At 36.3% G+C, this 18,454-nt stretch overlaps 1 long non-coding RNA gene across 5 annotated transcripts; it reads right to left on the bottom strand.

The window, feature by feature from the left end:
• Positions 1 to 2,154: 2,154 nt before the first annotated feature.
• On the bottom strand, positions 2,155 to 14,589 carry LOC107867381. 5 transcript variants are annotated; one of them, XR_001673157.2, is made up of 5 exons: positions 4,926 to 5,815; positions 3,363 to 3,449; positions 3,188 to 3,269; positions 2,970 to 3,088; positions 2,155 to 2,658 (listed from the first exon to the last, which is right to left on the bottom strand). It is a non-coding gene; the product is annotated as an uncharacterized LOC107867381 (long non-coding RNA). The 5 variants fall into 5 exon arrangements; XR_007054625.1 differs by lacking the exon at positions 4,926 to 5,815 and adding an exon at positions 14,549 to 14,589 and having other exon boundaries at positions 2,155 to 3,088; XR_007054623.1 differs by having other exon boundaries at positions 2,155 to 3,088; positions 3,363 to 3,453; positions 4,926 to 5,800.
• Between the last annotated feature and the right edge of the window lie 3,865 nt (positions 14,590 to 18,454).

The following is an 18,454-nucleotide window of genomic DNA, read 5'->3' as shown; positions in this document are numbered from 1 at the left end:
CGTACATCTTACTCTCCCCATACCTCACTATGTGGGAATACACTGGGTTTGTTGTTGTTGTATATTAATGTTGAACCACATGAAATAAGACACTTAAATAACCCAGTGGTGTTATTTGCTCTTCTTGGGCGCTTCCTTCAGCCTACTGCGCGGGTTCGATCCCTGCTAGTGGTTGTTCTTTTTTTTTTGCTGCTATAGAACAACAACAACAACAACAACAATAATAATAATAATAATAAAAACGACGCCGTTTTAACACAAAAAGAAAAACTTTGACAGTGTACAAATATGACATTTAACTATTCAAAATTGCACAAATATAACCTCCCTCCAAGTCAGCCCTTTTAACGATGTGGCACTGTATGATTGAATTACCTTTCCACGTAGGGGCGAGTGAAACACATGCATGGGGGTTGCAAAATCGAAGGTCATATTTATTTAGGTTTTAAATAGTTAAAGGTCTTATTTGTGCACTATCAAAATTTAAGATCAAAGTTATAATTTGGTGTCAATTTTAAGGTCATATTTATGTATTATTCATTCCCAACTTCCCGTTGTTCTATTCTATATTGAACCTTTTAAGTTAGAGAATTTTTTTTAAAAAAACAAGAGAATGAATAATCATAAATAAGTATATAATAAATAACGTTTTTTTTTTTTTTTTAAGAAAAGCAAAATTTATTGTATTATTTGACTGGTGAAAAAGAAAGCACACCAAAGAGGAAATTATCATTAAATGGTTTCTGTATATAAAAATGTAAATTTAAGATGTTACCTTTGTTCTCTCTCACTTTTAACCATGAAAGACGGAGAGAGAAATGCGCAAATGATTATTTTTTAACACACTTACTCAAAAAATAAGAAATTAAAGTTTTTTTTTTCTCGTATAATATCTAATACTCTATTAATTTGAATTTGCGTCGAATAAGGCTTATTATTCAAAAGGTGAAAAAACTTTTTATTAAGATTATTTTTATTTTTGAGGCTCGAACTCAAAATTTCTGATTACTGGTAGAAATTTTAGGTGTTTTGCATGAGAATATTTTTCCATCACTAGACACTAGTCACTTCGCAGACAAAAGCACATGTGCTCCCTTATACTACTCCATTTTCACCATGTAAGGTTAAAAATTGGAGCTGATCGATATATGATCAAAAGTATACCTTGTCTTCATTGTAGTGTTATAGTGTGTAATTTGATAGCATATGGTACTATTTACATTTATTTTGTTTACTTTTTCGAGGAGAATACAAGAGCACGTGAATGAGATTTCTGCATAGAATGTGCAAAGATTTAGAGGTGACAAGTTACCAAACACATTGCAGAAAGAAAATACTTTCACTGATGAGATATATCTACATAGCAATTTGTCTGTACATCAAATGAGTTATGCAAGAAGCATTTTAGATACACTTAGGGTTAGTTTGGTAGAGTGTATTGAAAAACCAATGTATACATTAGTTTAATGTGTATTACTAATACCTTGTTTGGTATACTTTTGCACCCTATGTATAACTAATGCTTAGTTATACAGTCTATTGTGTATTGAGGTATGTATTACTAATACCACAAAATCCATGGTATTAGCAATGCAATGGATCCAATACATGCATTAACATAATTAAAGACACTATTGTCCCTCAAAAAAAAAATTTCACATCCTTTCCAACATATGTATAAAGGATATTTTTGTAAATTTTATTTTTTAAAAAAATTATTTAATTCATGTTATTTTTAATACATCAAACCAAACACTGCATAAGAAAAATATAAGCATAACTAACACAAACATTACTAACACACCATATTTTGCATTATTCTTATACACTCTACCAAACGACCCTTAGAACTAATAGAAAGGAGCTACAAAATGTTCTGAAGAAAAAAAAAAAACACATTTTAGATACACCTAACTTGAACTTACGATTAAGTATCCCATCCCCCAATGTGCAGGGTTCGAGAAGAGCTGGACCACAAGGGTCTATAATCTATTGTACGCTGTTTTATCTTGCATTTCTGTCAGAGGCTGTTTTAATGGCTTGAACTTGTGACCTACTGATCACATTGCTGCAAGCTTGCAATTTTACCAGTTACGTGAAGATTTTTTAAAGCATTAACAATGCCTGTGTGCACAAGATAGTTCAAACACCCACTGTTGTAAGCAAATTTAAATATAAGCAGAAAAACAACAAACCTTTACTGCATAAATTCAAGCCTCTTTGGCTTTAAGAAACTTGTAGTTAGCCCTTTGAACAACTAAATCAACTAAGAAACTGTCAAATTGACGTATTAGCATTTTCTAACTCTTTTATTCAAACATGTAATCACTCATCAGTTTCGACATTTGATATTTATCAGCTACTGTTGATTAAAAGCCAAACCGGTGACCTGATTCGTGATGAGCTTGAAATGTGTTCCTCAATTAATCAGAGAGGCTGATAAGATAACCATCTCATCAGCATGGCTAGACATTCAACAGGCTTGTACTCTAGAGCTGTATGTCCTCCTCCATGCACAAAGAGTTCAAATACATAAAATGTTAACTTACTAAAGACACAGGAGAAAACCAAAGTAAATGAACCTGGTTAATAGAAGTCAAATAGTTGCTTTCCTTCACTGTGGCAAATGTCATTTTATTTGAATATGTCCTTGTATACCTGCATGTATCAATAAAAAACATAAAGGAAAGGAAAAAAAGTTTAGGTTGCAATATTAAAAAGCAGGCCGGTACACTAAAGCTCCTGCTATGCGTGGGGTCGGCAACTGGCCAGAACACAAGGGTCGATTTTATGCAGCCTTACGTTGCATATTTTCAAGAGGCTGTTTCCATGGCTTGAACCCGTGACCGCCTGGTCACATGGTAGAAACTGATCACAAGACAACAACTTTAACTGGGACCTTCAGGTTGCAATAGTGTTTACATAAATTCAAGTATCTAATAAGAACATTCATTTAGCTTTGAACTCACTCCGGAAACTTGACCATCAACAATCCATGGTCGCCAATCATCAACAATAGAGTAGTTAAGAGATCTTATCCAAGCTACGGTTGATGCATGTATAAGGAATCATCATGTCATGATCACCACTGTTATACAAAATATCGAAAAATAAGTCAATTCACACGGAGAATATATTTATGGAACATTTTTTACAACTTAGAAGACACAAGATATATGTACTCAACCTATATATTAAGGACCAATAACCTTTGACACAGACTCACAATTGGGCTCCAAAATTTGCCCAGGTTCAATTCCAACTAGCATCTATAAAAATCATAGCATGCTAATATTAAGCTTAGTAAAAAAACAATCATAAGATAGAAGCACCACAAGAGAAATGAATTACTAGACACAAACCTGATCGTAAATCTGCCGATCATTCGAAAATTGTGTGTTGCTCTGATGTATATCGAAATACTCTCCTTCACAACTTCTCTTCAAGGACTAGCTAGCACAAGAGTAATAAGCCATTCAATCATTGTAATGTATAAAGCAAATGCATTACATGTAATTGCTCATAATAAGTTGAATCAGTAACCTGAAAAATAAGGCGAGTAACCTTTTCTAACGCGTTGAATTGCACTTACAGTTTAAGTGTTTTATTACATTGTTGTAATTATTCTTAGATCAGTGGTTTAACTCTAGCTTTGAGATATGCACTGAATAGCAAAGAAGAAGAACAGAGTAAGAATAGGAGAAGAAGAAGTTTAGTAGAGTAGAATAATGGATCTTGTTTATTCAACTTGTGTAATCAATAGTACATAGCTGGTTATTTATAGAGGAATCAACTACTCTTTCTAACTACTTCTACTAGCCGTTAATCACAATGAAACTAACTGTTTCAAGAAAACAGTTACAACAAAATTTCAAACATAACTAACTCTTCTAGATTCTTCCACAGCTTGTGATCTTTTCCTTTTGTATTCAACACTCCCCCCTCAAGCTAGGAAGGTGAGAAAATATCAGACATTACTAGCTTGTGATTTAGATGTTGTCACACCCCTTTTTAACTTCAAAAAGATTTAATTTTAAGTTTCGAAAGGGTTTTTATTAAAGTGACAAAATGAAGATTGGTTCCGAAAAAGGATTATTTTTACATTCAAAACTCAGAGTCGTCACTTGGCATAATCCGATGTGCCAAGTCACATTTGAAAAATCCTTTTCAAAATAATTTGACTCTTTAAGACTGGTTTGCGAACAGAGATTCCGGCTAAGGAATTTTGTTGACTGAGGGGAAGGTGTTAGGCACCCCTCGGTCCCGTGGTTTGATCATGATCGCTTGGTGGAGCGTATCGGCTAATTTGACACTACGAAATGTATAAACCACATAAAAACACGCAAAACAATCAATCAACAAACAAAACAAAACAATCCAAAATTTAATGTCCAGTCCAAAATAAAAAATGCAAAAATGTAAACCTACGCTAACCTAAACTATGCTCTACCCGATGCCTCGACCCTTGATCACGAACATCCTTCGCATACAAAATCCTTCGGGGCATTCCCCAGTGAGTAAATACAAATGACCTTGGGGCATTCCCCAAAGAATGAATACAATTGATCCAAATTCATAAAATAAAACCATTCAACAAACATTTTCAACATTCAACAATCCAAAAGTTCTAAATTTGCCTACCCAACTAAGTATTTGCTTACTAGATTCGATTTATCGCAATTCCAACAAATTCAATATGATCGATGATCCAAAATTAATACTAATTCACTTTATCGCATTTAACCCCTTCCCAAATTTATTTTAACATATGAATTTTAACATAAAAGAGTTATCAAGCCATATTAACATCGGTTTCATATCAACGACTAGCTAACCAGATAAACAACACCAAGTATCAACTAAATACTCAATCAATTATCGTCAAACATATAATGATAATAAAAGAGTAAAGTCGAGAATTGGACCTCGAAAGCTTTCAATTGACTTGAAAAGAAAGATGAGAGTAGCTCCGAGAACCTCAACGAACACCAAAATCTAGACTATGAACCAATTCTAGCACAAAAATCCCTCGAAAGCCAATTTGAAAAGAGAACCCATGAAGGACAGTGAACAAACTCTACTTGGTATCGAGAAACGGAGACCTGAAACAGATTACGACGAACCGACCGAGGTAAACAAAACCCAAATCCAAATACAGTACCAACGTTAAATTATTTTAGGATCGATTTGGAAGAAGATGCTGATGGTACTACTGCTATTCACTTGTTTTCAGTGATCTCGCTTGAAAATTAGAAAGAAATAACAAGATATGTTGGGGTTTTCGGAATGGGGAGGATTAATTTGAACAACCAGCATTGATTTCAGTGAGAATCTCGCCTGAAAACTCGAGAATCGAACTCCCTCTCTGATTTTCTTTGTGATTCTTCGTGCGTGTGTGTGCATTGGTGAGGATCTGTGGGATTTGTACATGTATCGCAAAGAAGAAACGAAAAATGGAGTCCTTTTCTTTTCTTCAGTGATTTCTCGTATATCTCCCTCCTTTTCTCTCTCACTGCTTTCTCACAGCTGTGTGTGTGCGTGCCTTGTGAACTGGCAGTGGGCGAGTGACGATGGGTTTTTGTATTGGTGAATGATGGATCAATCTATGTGTTATATGATTCTGTGAGGTTATAGTGTTGTGGATGAGAGAATGTGTGTGGGGATGACGTATTGCTGTGAGGTGGTCCGTATGGTTACTGTGATGTTGTAGTCTATTTTTAGTAAAAGTAAAAAAAAAGTGGAAGGTTCTCCTTCTGCGTATATGGCAGTGGTGTGGTGAGAATGGCATGATAATGATGATGAAAGTGGTCCTCTCTCTATTTTTTTGTGAATTGGTTAAGAAATGAAAATCCACGTGAGTGGGGTAGTGGGGTAGGGTAGGTGGGTGAATTGGTTAGGATGAGATAAAACAAAATAAAATTTGTTTTGAATTGGTTTTGATTTTTTGTCATTTTGTGGAGGGATAATTACATGGTTGAGAGTACACAATAGGATAAGGTAAAAATGAGTAAAAGTGATATCGGGGAGGGACAAAATTAGGTGTCTACATCATGCACCCTTTGAATGTAAATACGAAGTGTTTTCAGACGAAGAAGTAGACAACGAGACAGAATTTTGTCTCGACCATTATTCATAAGAAGGAAACAAAAAGAAGGAGGGACACTAAGTCTTGTTTTAGGACATCCTACCTGCCCAAATTATGACAGAATCAATTGACAGATATCTCAAAGGATTGAAAGAAAATGGACTATACCAAGTTGGAGAATCGAGTGAGGTTCCATCGAGGTTCCGATCCGCAGCTCTGTTATTACAAAAATAAATAAAAATTACAAGTTAAAAACATAAACGAAATTACAAAAACTCTATCTATGCAGCTTTCATTGACTCTTGACTTGCTACTTCATCACCCTATTCTTCAGGCGGGTTCCTGACTTGCAATTTCTTCACTTGTTGCTTAATTTTTAATTTCTTCACCCTGTTCTTCAAGCGGGTTCCTGACTTGCTATTTTTCAATCTGTTGACTTTCAGTTTCTTCACCTTGTTGCTTGACTTTCAACTTTTTCACCTTGTTACTTGACTTTTAACTTTTTCACCATGTTGCTTGACTTTTCATTTATTCGCCCTGTTCTTCAGGCGGGCTCCTGAAATTACATCAAAACTAAAAAAAAAATTATCCCAAACAAAGATTATTATAAAGAAATTTCATTTGCTAGAAAAGTGAAGTTCTAAACACAAGAACTAAATGTTGCCCCAGTTTATCATCAAAGGACTTTTGTGCAAGTCACATTATTATGAGAATTAAGGAGAATGAATCGACTAAAGGTACGTCTTATAGGAATCAAGGGATGATTTGACTAAAGGGTACGTCTAATAGGAATCAAGGGTGATAGCTCGACTAAAAGGTACGTCTAATAGGAATCAAGGGTGATGACTCAACTAAAAGGTACGTCTTATAGGAATCAAAGGGGACGACTCGACTAAAAGGTACGTCTAAGAATCAAAGGGAATGAATCGACTAAAAGGTACGTCTTCCGGGGGTCAAGGAATGACTCGACTAAAAGGTACATCTTATAGGAATCAAAGGGGATGACTCAACTAAAAAGTACGTCTTATAGGAATCAAAGGAGATGACTTGACTAAAAGGCCGTCTTATAGAAATCAAGGGAGATGATTCGACTAAAAGGTACGTCTTCCAAGAGTCAAGGGGAATGACTCAACTAGAAGGTAAGTCTCCTAGGAATCAAGGGGATGACTCGACTAAATGGTACATCTTATAAGAATCAAAGGGAATGAATCGACTAAAAGGTACGTCTTATAAAAATCAAAGAGAATGACTCGACTAAAAGGTATGTCTTATAGGAATCAAAGGAATGACTCGACTAAAAGGTACATCTTGTAGGAATAATGAGAAATGACTCGACTAAAAGGTACGTCTTCTAGGGGTCAAGGGAATGACTCGACTAAAAGGTACGTCTTGTAGGAATCATGGGAAATGACTCAACTAAAAGGTACGTCTTCTAGGGGTCAAGGGGAATGACTCGACTAAAAGGTACGTCTTCTAGGGGTTAAGGGGAATGAATCGACTAAAAGGTACATCTTTTAGGGGTCAAGGGAATGGCTCGACTAAAAGGTATGTCTTATAGGAATCAAGGGAGAAGACTCGACTAGAAGGTACATCTTCCAAGAGTCAAGGGGAATGACTCAACTAGAAGGTACGTCTCCTAGGAGTGAAGGTTCAATTTAAGAAGTGTATCACCTAGCAAATGTAAATTGAAATTCCTGGACAAGAAAGTGTGTCTCCGAGGGATATAGGATGATGATTTTTACCATGATTTGATTATCAAACCTGTGCAGCAACTTTGCTTCCTGCTTTTGTAGAAGTGAGGCATTGCAGCCTTTGATATTTATGCTCTGAAGTCCTTGGTTTGAAAGTAATATGTTTCCTGTTTTATCAAAGAAAACTTGTGAGTTTAAAACATGGTGGCTGGTTTGTGGCTTTAGCTTTCGCGGAGATCGTTCTTGCCCTCGTCACATTTAACCTTGTTTCCAACCATTAGCATATATCATTGACTTACTGAATCATTGACCCAAACTCAGATTATTAAGAGTGACTTTGAAACAAACACAGTATCTTTGCTTTGTCATGCTCTTCAGATAAACCCTTTGAACTTTGGTATTTCCATGAGGTCCCAGACTTGTCTGTTGACAGAACTTTCTGTATGCCTTATTTTGGCTCACAATCATGTCTCTTTCATGTGCTAGTTTTTGTCTTGATTTGTGCAATTAAAAAAGCTGGTAGCTATTTTTGAAATTTTTTCTCACTTGTTTTGACACGGACTTGACTCAAAGACAAGAAACGAAAAAAAGAATGACAATTTTTGTTTGGATAACTGACTCAAGAAAGATAAAATAAAAATAAAGAGAAGAAAGAAAAGACAATGAATGTCCCCTTTTGAAACAAAGAAACGAAAAATTCATCTAAAAATGACAGTCAACACTAATGATTATGCCATGCATTTTGGATTAAGCAGCTTGATCTTTTCATCCAAACTTTCTACCCATTGTCGTTGAGTTAATGGCCTTGAAACTGAGTTGCTTCTTTGGGTTAATTATATTTAAGACCCCATTCGGCTAGTGGCTCCTTGGAGGGTTTTCGCCAACAAGCTTCTCTCATTTTATTTTCCTCAACTCACCATTGCCTTATGGTGTTTGTAAGGGTTTTCCAGTAATGAGACTCTCTTATCTTCATTTCCCTTAACTCACAGTCGTCTTACGGTGCCCGTGAGAGTTTTCACCTATAAGACTCTCATTTTTATCTCTCTCAACTTACCATTGTCTTACAGTGCCCGTGAGGGTTTTCACCAATAAGGCTCTCTCATTTTTATCTCTCTTCTGATTTTTTATGCTGAGGAAGACAAGTAGTTCCGAAATACATCATTATATCCCTTGCATGCTTAGCCTTAACATCCTCAAAGATTGATCTGAAGGTCTTTCTTTGATTGTAACTTGATTTTTAGATAGGGTTAGAAAGGAAGGATAGCATGGGTCCCAAATGATACTTAAAGTAGGGTAGGACTTACAACTTTTGAAATCGACTCAAATAATAAGGATAAAATCATGCCCCAGTTTCTTTTGACTGGGCAATTCTAAATGGTTTATTTGGTTGGACAGAGCTCGGAGTAGGGTAGCCTACGTATCTCACCCCCGAAAGAGGAGAATCAGGTCACACATAGTTCCAACTACTTGTTTTGCTCGATTCTGATTTCTTCTCTTTCTTTTTTTTTGACTTTTTTTTCTTTTGGAAACTTTCTGACTCTACTGTTTTGCTCGATACTTTTCTTTTGAGCTTTCTTGACTCTATCTTGATTTCAAAAGAGGGGTATGAAAGAAAATAACACTAAGGCTCAAATGGGGTAAACAAAAGATGACACAATATTTGAATAGCAGAATGGAATGCCTTCGTCATATCAATATTTGAAAATGCTAGTACATAGCATGCAATGTGAAAGTACAAGATCAATATCACTTATGACATATTTTACAACACTAACTTGCCCCGAGCATATGTGCCACCTCTTCTTCTACACTTGTCGAACATATAACTCCACCTTTGTTGTACATCCCTCATATTAAATAACTCATGCTTTCGTGGAGTTGATTTTTATTCTGTTCCTCGGGAGCACACATTTGCTATTTTACCTAATTGAGCTAGGTTTTTCAATTGATGACCAAGTTATTTTGTGATTCTCAAAATAATTGCCTTAATTTTTGAAAAAGGCTTCAACTTGTCACCAAATGTCTCAGCACTCCACCTATTTTCTCAGATGTTTTTCCTAACTTTAGCCCTCTGATTCAATGTTTCATGGTTAAGTTGGATTTTAAGATCTGGCTGAAAATTCTGCTAGCATGTCATATCACTAGAATCAACATAAAATATACTGTATAAAGAAAACAAACAAACGACACATATTTAAACACAAAGGGAAATGGATAATTCATTTAGTTGAAATAAAAGATAGAAGGGTTTGAACATAAACGACAAATGGATAAAATAAAATAGATCCCAAACTACAACCCTGAAATAATTCGAAAAACAGAAAAGAAGACAAAACAAACTACCAGACCTCTTCCTAGTAAGGAGAGGGGTGACTTCTCAATTGCTCAGCCTGACAACTTAGCCACTGGTTTGCATATCAGTATGACTAGAGCTTTCCTCACTTTCAATATTCTGCATCATAATTGATCCATCTTGAATCATCTTTTCAATTTCTCTTTTCAAATCTCGACAATCTTCAACACTATGACCCTGAGCATCATAATGATACGCACATCGTACGTTAGGATTAAAATTTCTTAAACGCCGATTAAGAGTGTGCCCAAAGAGAGGAATGATCATGCCCCACTGTACCAATCTCTAAAATAAACTGGCATACGACTCTCTAATTGGTGTGAAGCTATCTCTCGACTTCTGCCTTATTTCATTGTTTGGCTTGGATAAAAAATCAGGCTTAGAAGGGTTTTGGTATGTTTGTGGAGTTAGAGGATGACTCTGAGGAGTTGGTGTGTTCCACTGTGGGTAAGATGGGGGTTGAACATGTAGTTGTATGTTATATACTAGATATGGCGGTGGATGAGCAGAGTATAATGGATTTTGGGAGTGATTATGTGAAGCTTGGGCATGAACTTGGGTTTGAGCCTGAGAGCGACGACGACGTGGTCTCCTTGAACTTTCCTGTTATCCAACTACAATAGCAAATGCATCTTCCTCATTCTTTTTCTCCCCAACACTTCCTGAACCCTTTTTGAATTACTTGAGTAGTTGCTTTCAATGTTGCAAAACTCACAATGCGACCACTCTTAATTCCCCCTTCTATCATCTCCCCCATTTTAAGGACCTCAATGAACGGCTTGCCTAATGCAGGTAACAAGTGTTGATAACATGTTTCATCCTACGCTTGAATAAATACCTCCACTATGTTACTTTCTTTCATTGGCGGTTTCACCCTGGCCGCTTGTTCACGCCATCTAATCGCATATTCTTTGAAACTTTTGGAGTTCTTCTTTTTTATAATAGTTAGGGATTTTTCGTCAGGGGTCAACTCCACATTGTATTGAAATTGTTGCACAAATTCATTAGCTAGGTCATCCCAACTAATCCACTTTTCAATGTCTTGGTCAACAAACCATTCCGAAGCTAGGCCTGAAAGACTCTCCCTAAAATAAGCCATGAGTAGTTCTTCCTTCCCTCCAACGCCCTTTAATTTGATACAATAGCGCCTCAAATTTGCCACTGGGTCCTCATGTCCGTCATATTTCTCAAACTTTAGCATTTTATAACCGGGAGGAAGGTTGACACCTGGAAACATGCATAAGTCCTTATATGAGACACTTTTGTAACCTCCAAGTCCTTGCAAGTTCTTCATAGCCAGTTCCAAATTTCTTAATTTTCTGGTCATTTCCTTTTGTTCTTCTGTCATAAAAGGCTTCTCAGTGTTAGGGGAAAATTCAGGTGGGTGAGTGTAGCCATAAGGACCAGCCGACTTAAATGTGGGCACGAGAGCATAATACTGATCACTAGAAATATTCAATACAGGCTCAGTTGCAGAGTGGAGAGGCAAAACCGATGGATAAACCTCAAAATTAGGAGCTTCAGGTGGGAGTGCTGCTGCAAAAACATGAACAGTGGGTAGAGCCGAGCATGTGGTATTTTTGTGTTAAGGAGTGAGGAAATGAACATTGAAAGTGTTTGGATATTCTTGTCCCGGAGTCGATCCTAATGCATATTGTGTTGTGTCAACAAAAATACAGAATTGAGCATGTGACATTAAAGGTAAACTAGAAAGATATTCCAGATTATCAGAGGAAAATGGAGGCGGCGGCAACCCATTTGCCAAAACTCGATGCATTTCTATTATTTGCTGCCTTAAATTCCGAATCTCTTCATTAACTCCTAAATTCTCATTCCCCGAACTCCCTACCTGATTAGTGACCACAATCTCAGTATCCTTGTTGGCCATAACTTTCTCTTCGGCTAGGTGCAATATGAAGGATCAACCAAAATGCCACAAACCACCTACCTTAAACTAACTGGACAAGAGATAACAAATGCGTTAGAGTTCAACACTTTAGTAAAACTTCCCTTTTTTTTAATTTTGAAAAGATCACTGAACCCAAGAAGGGCGCCTATGTATCTCACCCCCTAAAAGGGAGAATCAGGTGTGCGTAGTTTGTGAAGTCTTGCCAAAATGGCCGATTAAACTCTTTTTCCTCTTTTTTTTTTCAGAAACTTCAAAAATAACAAATTGTCAAAAGAATTATCGAAAATCTTTTTTGCATTTTTCAGGTTTAAACTCCCTATACAAAACGAAACCTATGATTATCAAAGAAAAATATTTTTGGATTTTCAATTTTTGAATTTCATACGAAAATGAGACTTGAAGCTATTAACAATTTTTTTTTTTGTGATTTTCTTTTAAAGATGTATAGGAAACACCTACTTTAAATGAAAAGTGAAGAAATTTTTTTCTTTTTAGATTTTTCAAATAAGATCCCCGAACCCACAATAGGCTGTCTACGTATCTCACATTTCGAGAGAGGAGAATTAGGGGTGCGTAGTTCGTCCAGATTGGACAATTAAGGATTAATTAACAAACTACACCAAACTTGAGAGACACGACCAAAGACTAACGATGAAAAATGTCAATAAAATCTTTTTTGGAGTTTTGACCTTGACACTTCAAATAAAAATGACACCAACAATTATGAAAGAAAAATCTTTTGGTATTTTCATTACAATGAAGTGTACAAATTTCTACCATTTTTTACATTTTCTTTTATAAAAACTGCTAAAAAAATCTTTTTTTGAAAATTTCGAATTATGAATGCATGCTAAAGGAGACAAAGTGAGAAATTTTTTTGATGTTTTGGTTTTTGAACAAATGAGTGCAAAAAATAAAGAAATCTTTTTGAATTTTTGAATTGTGAAAAACAAAAGCCATAAAGAGCTCTAAAACTACGAAACTCTTTTTTTTTTCTTTTATACTCACTTTACTTTTCTCCTTTCTTTTCACTTTACTTGTAACACAAGTTTTCCCCAAATCAGTCTGTCAAAGGACCACGTTACCCTCAGAAATGCAACATTTAGCACGTAGAGATACTTTAGAGGTGAGTCTCCTACAAAGGACCAAGTGGGCCCCGCTAAGTCTTAAATATGATGCGCATAAGCGTGACCTAATGACTGACCTACGTTGGGGTTTACTAATAAGGTGTTGGTCGATAGTGGCTGCTTTGCTTTCCACCTACTCCATAACACCGACGGCTCCCCCACTAAAATAAGGGTGACTCAACTAGAGTTCGTGTACAACACGTGTACTACGAACTTGTTGCAGAAAGAATGACTTGGGTTATGCACATGATGCCAGATATAAAGCGGTAACACATAAGATAAAACTGTAAACAAAGAGCACGTAGACACTCAACAATGATAAACAATAACACAAAACAACATAAACAATATCTATACACCCATAATGTCAAACAAAGCCGATACAACTCTAAAAAATTAGCTCGAATTCTAAAAAATCCCCAGCAGAGTCGCCAGAGCTGTCACACCCCTTTTTAACTCCAAAAAGATTTGATTTTAAGTTTTGAAAGGGTTTTTATTAAAGTGATAAAATGAAGATAGACTCCGAAAAAGGATTATTTTTACATTCAAAACTCAGAGTCGCCACTTGGTAGAATTCGGTGTGCCAAGTCACCTTTGAAAAATCCTTTTCAAAATAATTTTACTCTTTAAGACTTGTTTGTGAACAGAGATTCCGGCTAAGCCGGAATCTCTGTTGACTGAGGGGAAAGTGTTAGGCACCCCTCGGTCCCGTGGTTTGACCACGGTTTCTTGGTGAAGCGTATCGGCTAATTTGACACTACAAAATGTATAAACCACACAGAAACACGCAAAACAATCAATCAATAAACAAAACAAAATAATCCAAAATTTAATGTCCACTTCAATTATACAGTCCAAAATAAAATATGCAAAAATGTAAACCTACGCTAACCTAAACTATGCTCTACCCGATGCCTCAGGCCTTGATCACGAACATCCTTCGCATTCAAAATCCTTTGGAGCATTCCCCGGTGAGTAAATACAAATGACCTTGGGGCATTCCCCGACGAATGAATACAATTGATCCAAACTCATAAAATAAAACCATTCAACGAATATTTTCAACATTCAACAATTTAAAAGTTCTAAATTTGCCTACCCAACTTAGTATTTGCTTACTAGATTCAATTTATCACAGTTCCAACACATTCAATATGATCGATAATCCAAAATCAATACTAATTCACTTTATCGCATTTAACCCCTTCCCAAATTTATTTTAACATATGAATTTTAACATGAAAGAGTTATCAAGCCATATCAACATCGGTTTCATATCAACGACTAGCTAACCAGATAAACAACACCAAGTATCAACCAAATACTTAATCAATTATCGTCAAACATATAATGATAATAAAAGAGTAAAGTCGAGAATTAGACCTCGAAAGCTTTCAATTGACTTGAAAAGAAAGATGAGAGCAGCTCTGAGAACCTTAACGAACACCGAAATCTCAACTATGAACCAATTCTAGCATAAAAATCCCTCGAAAGACAATTCAAAAAGAGAACCCATGAAGGACAGTGAACAAACTCTACTTCGTATCGAGAAATAGAGACCTAAAACAGATTACGAAGAACCCACCAAGGTAAACAAAACCCAAATCCAAATACAGTACCAACGTTAAATTATTTTAGGATCGATTTGGAATAAGATGCTGATGGCATTACTTCTATTCACTTGTTTTCAGTGATCTCGCCTGAAAATTAGAAAGAAATAACAAGATATGTTGGGGTTTTTTGAATGGGGAAGATTAATTTGAATAGCCGACATTGATTTCAGTGAGAATCTTGCCTGAAAACTCGAGAATCGAACTCCTTCTCTGGTTTTCCTTGTGATTCTTCATGCATGTGTGTTCCTTGGAGAGGATCTGTGGGATCTGTGCATGTATCACAATGAAGAAACCAAAAATAGAGTCCTTTTCTTTTCTTTATTGATTTCTCGTGTATCTCCCTTTTTTTCTCTCTCACTAATTTCTCATAGCTGTGTGTGTGCGTGCCTTGTGAACTGGCAGTGGGTGAGTGATGATGGGTTTTTGTATTGGTGAATGATGGATCAATCTATGTGTTATGTGATTCTGTAAGGTTATAGTATTGTGAATGAGAGTATGTGTGTAGGGGATGGCGTGTTACTGTGAGGTGGTCCGTATGGTTACTGTGATGTTGTAGTCTATTTTTAGTAAAAGTAAAAAAAAAATGGAAGGTTCTCCTTCTGCATATATGGCAGTGGTGTGTCTATCTTGAAGGAGATGGTGAGAATGCCATTATAATGATGATAAAAGTGGTCCTCTCTCTTTTTTTTGTTCATTTTTTGTTAATTGGTTAAGAAATGAAAAACCACGTGAGTGGGGTAGTGGGATAGGGTAGGTGGGTGAATTGGTTAGGATGAGATAAAATAAAATAAAATTTATTTTGTCATTTTGTGGAGGGATAATTACATGGTTGAGGGGACACGATGTCACACCCCTCTTTCGACTTCAAAAATATAATGGTTATAAATTAATGTTCGAAAGGGTTTTATTATTTAAGTGACAAGAAATGAAAATTTGTTTTGGAAAAGGATTATTAACATTTTTTATTCAGAGTCGCCACTTGGCATAATCTGGTGTGCCAAGTCACCATTGGAAAATCCTTTTCAAAACCATTTGACTCTTTAAACTGGTTTGCGAGCAGAGATTCCGGTTAAGGAATTCTGTTGACCGAGGGGAAGGTGTTAGGCACCCCTCAATCCCGTGGTTCAACCACGGTCGCTTGGTAGAGTGTATCTATTATTTTTTTGACACTAAGAAATGTATAAACCACACAAAAGCACGCAAAATAATCAAACAATAAACAAAACAAAACAATCCAAAATGTAAAGTCCAGTCCAATTATACAGTCAAAAAATAGAAAAATACGAAAATATAAATCCTATTCTAAACTAAATCTAGACTAAGCTCCAATGCCTTACCCGATGTCGCGGGCCTTCATCACGATCATTTTCCTCCAACATGATACGTCGGGGCATTCCCCGGTGAATAAGTACATAAGAACTCGGGGCATTCCCCGATAAAGTGAATACATATCTCAATCTTGTGCGGTAAAATAGAAAGAACCAACCACCAAATATTCACACATTCAACAAATCACCAAGAGTCCTAAACTTTGCCTACCCAAAGCCTACGATTTGCTTACCGATCCTCATGCCAAAACGTGATATTTATTCCGAATTAAACAAAACAACAATAAACCTAAATCGATCTATATTTACCTTTTTTTTTTTATCAATTTTTCAATTCTTCCCCAAATTCATTCTCAACCAATGAACAACACATGCATCGATTATCAATTCCCTTTTCAACATTTAAATCCGTCATCAACCAATATACAATCAAGATTCAAACATACCAACACACGAATCATTCATGATTACGTAAAAATTAAAAAGAGAGGAGATAGAATTGGACCTCAATTTGTAGCTTTATTTCAATTAATTGATCTTTCCAAATAGAACTGCGTCCAAACAGAACCTCAATGTTGAACCCCAACCAACAAACCCAAATAAAAAACTTCGATCTCGAACTCGAATTCACTCAGACCCGATGGCGAGCAAGGCTCAATGCTTTTTCAATTGGAATGATTTTTCCGAATAGAACCACGACCGGAATCTCAAATCGACCTTAACAACGACCAAACTCAAACCAAATTTCGACTTCAAATTGAACCCACCAGCTCTCATTTTCCGGTGGTTTCAGCCATGATGTTCCAACGATGGTTTAATCGGAACCCAAAAACTGGTTGAACGACGTTTTCCAGTTATTAGCTCACAGGAAAAATCGGGTTTCACCTCTCTCTCGAATCTCTCAAAAATCTCTCTGATTTTCCTTCATTTTTCTCTATTTTTTCACTGGTTCTCCATCGTTTCTCTCTGTTTCAGGTGTGCGTGTCCCGATGTATTGTTGCTATGTGTTTCAAGGGAAAAATGGAAGAGGAATTCTGTGTCCCTCCATAGAAGAGAATTACCTTCGTATTTATGGCGTGAAGTGTATGGAAATTTGTATGTTGGCGGGTGTGTGCGTATTGCTCCCTGTTTTCACTACCCCTCATCTTCATCCATGTCTACTGTGAGTGTGTACATGGATTTTTTTTGTGTATTTTTTTTCGTGTATTCTATTGTGGAGAGCTTTTTTTGTTTGAGAGTATTGTGTATATATGAGAGATGATGTGAGATTAGGGGGTTGTTGTATGTATATGTAGTCTGCCTATTCTCTGTGTATATGTGTGTGTATTGTGTAGAGTGTATATATGCTGTGAGGTGAGGGTGGGGTAGTGAGGTAGGGCTAGGGTAGTGGTGAGGTGGGAGTGGGGTATGGTGTGATGTGGTTTATTTTGATTGGATGGGTTTTTCGGATAAGATGTAGGGGTTAGGATAGGATAGAATTTGTTAGGGAGTTTGTTATTTTTTGTATTTTGTGAGGGTATAATAACATGGATGAGGGTACACGGTAGGATAAAATAAAAATGGGTAAAAGTGAATAAAAATTGAACTTTAAGAGGACGAAGTCACGTGTCTACATCATGCCCCCTTTGGATATAATCACATGGTGTTTTCATACAAAGCTGTAGATAACGAGGCAGAATTTTGTCCTGACCTTTATTTAAAAGCACGGAGCAAGAGGAAGGAGGAAAACCAGGTCTTGACTTAGGACATCCTATCCACCCAAGTTATGAGGGGATCAAGTGACAAGTATCTCAAGGGATTGGAAGGAGATGGACTATACCGAGTTGGAGAGTCGAGTGAGGTTCCATCGAGGTTTTGGTCCGCGGCTCTGTCATTACATCAAAAAATAAAAATTACAAGTTAACATAAATGAAATTACAAAATCCTATTTATACAACTTCTGTTGGCTCTTGACTCGACTTTTATCACCCTATTCTTCAGGCGGCTCCTGACTTGCAATTTCTTTCAACTTGTTGCTTGGCTTTCAATTACTTCGTTTTGTTGCATGACTTTTCATTTCTTCACCCTATTTTCCAGGCGGGCTCCTGACTTGCTATTTCATCACTTTGTTGCTTGACTTTTCATTTCTTCACTCTGTTCTCCAGGCGGGCCTCTGACTTGCTATTTCATCATCCTGTTCTTGAGGCAGGCTCCTGAAATCCAAAATTAAAACTAGAACGAAAATTATCCCAAACAAGAATTATAATAAAGTAGTATTTCATTTTTGAAAGCGTTGTCCCATTTTCCAGGAGGGTCCTGAACAGAAAGTAAAGTCCCATTTTTCAGGAGGGTCCTAAATTGAAAGTAAA

The sequence above is a fragment of the Capsicum annuum genome, chromosome 4 (assembly GCF_002878395.1).
Source record: "Capsicum annuum cultivar UCD-10X-F1 chromosome 4, UCD10Xv1.1, whole genome shotgun sequence".
In the NCBI taxonomy this organism is placed as follows: domain Eukaryota; kingdom Viridiplantae; phylum Streptophyta; class Magnoliopsida; order Solanales; family Solanaceae; genus Capsicum; species Capsicum annuum.
The sequence above is the reverse complement of the archived record's forward strand: the minus strand, read 5'-3'. Positions and strand labels throughout refer to the sequence as shown.